The following is a 6,403-nucleotide window of genomic DNA, read 5'->3' as shown; positions in this document are numbered from 1 at the left end:
AGAACCTCCATAGGTAGCACCTGGAAGAACCTCCATAGGTAGCACCTGGAAGAACCTCCATAGGTAGCACCTGGAAAATGTAGCAACTGCTCCGCTGCTCCATGCGGGGGGCGCGGTGAGCAAGGAGCAACAGTAAGTCAGAGCAGGGTGACAGAATCCAGGAGAGAACATGAGGGGTTTACAGAGAGGGCACCATCTTGTGGAATCCTCAGAGGTAGAGCATATGACACCAATGATAGCAGAACAAAGGCCATGACAGGGTGGGGTGCAGAGAGTCTAATCCACTAAGGACAGTAGATTGAATACAGCAGTTAATTTGCAGGCTGCTTGGACCTGACGTCTTTGGATGGTGTCATGTGAGTCAGACCAGGGAGGTAGGGAAAGAGAGGCACAGTCCAGGTGGAAAGACAGGCCACACTGTGGAGAGGCTGGTGTCTGTGTGGGACACAGGCCAGGGGGCAGGTTGATAAGACCGTGACCAGAAATGAGTCCCGGCTTTGAAAAAAGACTTGGCAGGAGGCTCCTGCTGCCAGTCTGCTCTGCCCACACATCCCGCTGGAAAAAGGGAGAGACCAAGGCCCACTGACTTTTCTGGTTCATTCAGTCAAGTCACACTAAAGGAATAACCCACATTTGTCCCCTTTCTACCCCTCGCTCTTTTCTCCAGCTGCATCCTGTCCTTTTGTTTCCACCCATAACTGAAGGTACGCCATGTTTCAACAGTGCATACTGAGAAACAAGCACACCCGGCCTAAAGCTTGCCATCCTGTACATGGTTACGATTGAGCCTTACTAGCAGCTCATCAGGGAGGTGAAAAGTCAGACACAGTCAGACACGCTTGAACTTAATTCCCAAGTCCGCATACTCTAACCCTGGGAAGTGGCCTTGGGCAAGTGACATAAACTTTATCGGCTTCTTTGTCTTCATCCACTAATGGAGACAGTAATGTGTATCCTCAGGCTAGCTCCAGGAAATCAGTCCATCTCTTACAGACAAAGGTGTTCACACTACTGAGACCCAGACAAGTCTGTGGCCATCACTGTTCACCAGGCACGGGAATGGGCCAGGAGTTGAGACAACTCTGCCCCCAGAGAAGAAAGAGCTAAGGACAAAGCAAAGATTTCCGGTAGGCAGGAAGTCAGCAGTAACTTCAGCTTTGTGTAGACCGTGCAAGGTATAGCAAAGTGACCACTGACCAATAGAACTCCTGGAGCTTATGAGAATAACTTCATTTTCAAAGAGTTTTGTCCCAAGAGGTATCTTCAGTGGAGGGACTGAGCCCAGAGAGGGGCCCGCTGTTCTCATTACAGAATTCCCTTCCTCTCAGACTTCAGAAGGTAGGTGTCAAGTTGCCCAAGGAATGTCTCTCCCTCAGATAATTAAACAGTATAAACACCGCACCTTAGAAGACCTTAGAAGGGCACTTTAAAAAAAAACAAAACCAAAAAACAAAAACCCTAAGCTGGTGGGGTCAGCCCCACAGACCTGCTGAAAGTCCCTGGCAGTTTCTGTGCTCCCAGGCTACAGCCTGAAATATTTGCCTCAGTCTATCTTGATGGCTGCTTCCTTTCCCCACCTGTTCCTGATTGTGGAGGCCCTGGCCCTGGCCTTGCTTCCTGCCCCTCTGACCCTGCAGGCAGATACTGTTTCCATCAAGCTGACCCCAGGTTTCCCTCTGCAGCTCAGCGTTCTGAATCTCCCCAGTGCCAGATCCCACACCAGAGAGCCCTTTTAGTTCTCCCGCCTCCAGGAAGGGACCCAAGACCCACAGAATCCTTAATCCTGTCAGTTTAAGATCTGAGTCAGTTTAAAAATAAAAACACTGCATGACTTGAGCACATAGGTTTGGTTATCAGTGTGAACGAACATAAATACAACCTGTGTCGCTCAAAAGTTTGTGTGCACAGAAGGCTTGACCTTCTCTGGGTGCGCACACGCTGGAAAGCAGACGTCACTCGTACACAATCAAAGATTAGTAATTAGTAATACTAAGAGTGGCATGTCGGGATAAGCCAGTATTCAGGGGAAACCTCGGTAACTAGTTGATTCCGAAGGAGCGGCGAAGCAGCGATTTTAATGTAGGTAACATGTAATGGCTTCCCAAGGCCCTGTGTCCACACACTGGAATACACGGCAGTCTTGCCTCCTGCGCAGATGAGGGAAACCAAGACTGTCTTTTTTCCTCCTTATAGATGAGGAAAGTGCAAGGTCAGACTCTAAGTGTCCGAGCTGGAAGTTGAACTTTGGTCATCTAGCCCCCAGCTACATGCTTCCAGCACACACTGTCTGTCCTGCTTAGTTTTTTGTTTTTTTGTTTTTGTTTTTTTTTTGCTAACTTCATACAAGCTAGTGTTGCCATAATTAAGAAAATGTCTTCATAAGATTGGCCTGTAGGCAAGCCAGTGAGATATTTTCTCAATTAGTGATTGATGTGGGAGGGCCCAACCCACTGTGGGTGGGGCCACCTCTGGGCAAGCAGTTTTAGATGTCTAAGAAAGCTGACTGAGCTGCAAGCCATGAGGAATAAGCCAGGAAGCAGCATTCCCGTCCCTCCATGGCCTCTGCATCAGTTGCTGCCCCAGCTTCCTGCCTTGAGTTCCTGCCCTGACCAGTCAGAGCTGTACAATGTAATCAACCCTTTTCCCTCCAATGCTGCTTTTGGTCATGGTGTTTTATCACAGCAACAAAAGCCCTAACTAGGAACCCTACATTACTGCTTCTCAAAAGAAAAATGTCATGCTGACATCTGCCCATTGTCATAAGTTTTTTAAATAGTTTTCAATTAAAATGTAATTGCATCGTTTCTTTCCTCCCCCCCCTCACATCTCATGTCCTCTCCCTCCGACCTTTCCCACCTTACTTCCTTATGGCCTCTTTTCTTTGGTTATTATTGTTACAGATATATGCATACATATTTAAATACAACCTGCTGAGTTCATTTATTGTTATTTGTATGTATATGACTTTCAGGGCTTATCATTTGGTGTTAGGTAACCAATCAGAAAGTTCATTAGGAAGACTCTCTCAGGATGTCCTTATTCCCTATAGTCCTTTGTCTAGTGATGGGGCCCAGTGCAATTTTCCCCTCCACATTAGCATGTCTGTTGGTGCTGTCTTTGTTCAGGTCTTGTTTAGCCATATATACTGCTGTAGTATCCAGGGTGTAGCTTTCCTGTCACCTCAGGGAACAAATCTCATGGCAGACTTCCCAGTCCTCTGGCCCTTGTGAACTTCCTGCTCCCTCTTCCAAATGTTCCTTGAGCATAGGTTCAAGAATTATATTATAGATGCATCCATCTACAGGGGTTGGTACCCAGCATCAGTCTCTGTATTTGGACCATGAAGGCTGAGAGCTACACTTATCTGTGGCTATAAGGGTAAATATTTGTTTGGCTTTGTGTTTTAATGTTTGCTTGCTGTGTGAGATTTTTCAAGCTGGGAGTGAGTTTAGAGGACAAAAGCAGACACCACTTCAAAGTGACTTCTGACTGTTTTCAGATGTTGAAAGAATGCAGCAGTGGGAAGACAGAAGCGCAGGGAAATGAACCAGCATTTAGTACCTTCAGGCCAAGAAACAGTCCTTACAGTAAATGTCCACGTCTGGACACCTAATTTAGAGAACCCTAGAGCTATGTATCCTGATCTTCACCAGAATCCTTAATCATTGCGTTTTCATTTTGCTCAACATTACAGAGAGGCCACTAACAACAAAATATCCTGAGACCCTGCCTTGTTTTTTGTTATTTTTGTTTTACAGAAACTGCGATGGCTGAAATTTGTTGCTTCTATGGCTATGACCTATCTCCAGCATCTCCATCTTGTTGTGAGTACGTTTAGATGCTCCCACAGCTTCCAGATTATCATGTGGACCCTGCTTACCTAATGAGAAGTGAGACGTGGGATCCTGATGCAGTTCCAGAAACACTGGCTCTGAAAAAAACAGTCAAGAATAATGTATTCTCAAAAATGTTTGATCAAAACACTTTTACTATTGATCCAAACATACTATGTTTTATTAGTATAATGAGAAAAATAATAGTTATGAGAAAAATTTTGTGCTTTTTCTATATGACTATTTCTCAGACAGATTATTGTGGGCCTCACCTACAGAGCAGGCCGGCATTCCTTCTTTAATAGGATCGAGAAGAGAGTTAGAGCAACCAAGCTGGGAACATCCCTTGATCAAGTATGTAAACACATAAATATCAACTATCACATATGTAATTGCAGTGCAGCAAGGGAAAAGTCAGACATGTGGAGAGAGGGGTCCATTTTTAAACATCTATATTTTTTTCAACATTTACTTCAAAAACTACGTTGAGTTCATTTGTACACTTTCGAGTCTTGATTGCTAGTAGGAAATGTTTGCATGCTTCACAGCTCATACTGACACACAAGTTTGTTGAGACACCTCCTCTGGGAAGATCTTCTCCGTGGGCTCCAGCTCTGAAGACCATTCCAGACTGAGCAAGCCGACTGAAGAAGCACCACCGTAACACCCTGAGAAGTGACCAACCCAATCCAAAGCAAATACCTCCTTTGCCTCCACATTCCTGAGTGGCTAGGCATGCCCTTCCTACTCTTGGATGCCTACAACTCCTAGTCATAGAGTCAATTATGACGAGTACGCGCCAATAGCCTGAGAATTTCCTTTGTGAACAGCCCTCTGAAGTGGGACCAGCACATGTGTTTGTCGTTGCCTGCAGCCTCCTGCGTTCTTACCCTCTGCTTGTCTTGGTGAATTTAGACACTTCTCTGTCTTTTCTAGGAGGTGTCATAGAGAAGTGGGATCACTAAAGACCCCTGAGGGTTGGTGTTCCTGTTATGTGAGTGTGAAATCCCCCCCCCCCCAGCTAACTCATGCTTTGAAAACTTGGTCCTAAATTTGTAGAATTATTTTGAAGGTTGTGGAGCCGTTAGAAAGTTGATTCAGGCTATAGAAGTAGGTCACTAAGGGGAGGCCTTTTTTTATTAAGCCTGGCCACAGTTCTGGTTCAGCTTTCTGCTTCCCGGGCCACTTCAGGGTGAGGTGTCTGTGCCATATCCTCCCACCACCATGAATGCCACCACAAGCAGCTGCTCTGCCACCATGCCTTCCTCGCCACAAGAACCTAAAGACCTTTGAATCAAAATACACCCTTCCTCCACTCAATTGCTTTTGTTGTATATTTTGTCTCAGAGATAAAAGGTAATGAACACATCACTCTACCTGCAGCACCTGCCATAACCTAACACACAGCAGGTGTTTGAAATTGATGTTGGGATGCATGACAGTCAACAAAAGTCCTGTTGTGCTTGTTTCCTTACCTAGACTGTCTCTTTAGCCCCTCAGTCTCACCTCACTCAGCCCTTGCCCATTCATGGCTTTTCCATTGGCCTTTCCTGGTGGCGAATCCTCCTCCACTGTCCCACTGTCCAGGACATCCTCCTTCCATGGAGAGCTATTGACTTGGTCCTCATTGGCCCCCATCTACCATCTTCCTACCCACATTTCACCCTGAAGGGTGTGCTCTTCAAGACATTTCCTCCTCTGGCACTAGCAGAGACTATGGTAAGAATGCGGTCCTCTTAGAAATTATTTTTGTATCATTTATGTCTTTGTTATTTTTTTCTGCTCCAAATAAAAAGCAAGTTCTTTAAGGAAGGGCAAAAGATCTTGCCTTTTACTTGTAATGAGTGTGATCTGTTGTCCATTTTCTGTTGCTAATAACAAGATGATACAGACTGGATAAGTTGCAAAGAGAAGAGAATTATTTTGACCTATGGTTGTCATCCAAGGTCAGGAACCTCAGAGAAAGGCTTCTTGCTGGCAGCCCTGAGGTGTTATAGGGCCTCACATGGTGAAAATGAGGTTGTATAGAACTTGCCAAACTGAGTTTTCAGAAAACCCATCCTGAGATAACTCATTAACTGAATAGATTGATCCATTCGTGAAGGTGTAGCCCTGGTCTCCAGCCCACCTATTAAAGTTCCACAGTGGGATTCACCATATTCACACCACAAAAGAGGCTGACTATTAATGTAAGATCTAGAGATGTTTGGGGCGCTCAAGCAATGACAGGACCTTAGAAATTCTGGAACTTAAATATGAAGTGCTGGTCGTTCAGGGAGTTAAGTTGTTTCCTTGTTTCTCTATAGACCTCTATAGGCCTCTGCTCTTAGAAAAGTGGGATTTAGTTGGTTTTGATGTCTTACTTTCTTAAGACATGAAGCTATCAAGTATAAACACATTAATTTAGGCAGAGATTGCAAAAGCCCCCTATTTTTTTTTCCAGAAATGTGCAAGGAAAAAGAATTCTTATTTCGCTAGACTTTTTCTTTCCAACCTCTTCTGAATTTCTTCAGCCTCTGAGCCCTCCCCACCGTCCCCACATACACACAGATGCGCACTGTATAATAGAG

Source organism: Microtus ochrogaster, chromosome 16, assembly GCF_000317375.1.
Source record: "Microtus ochrogaster isolate Prairie Vole_2 chromosome 16, MicOch1.0, whole genome shotgun sequence".
In the NCBI taxonomy this organism is placed as follows: domain Eukaryota; kingdom Metazoa; phylum Chordata; class Mammalia; order Rodentia; family Cricetidae; genus Microtus; species Microtus ochrogaster.
The sequence above is the reverse complement of the archived record's forward strand: the minus strand, read 5'-3'. Positions refer to the sequence as shown.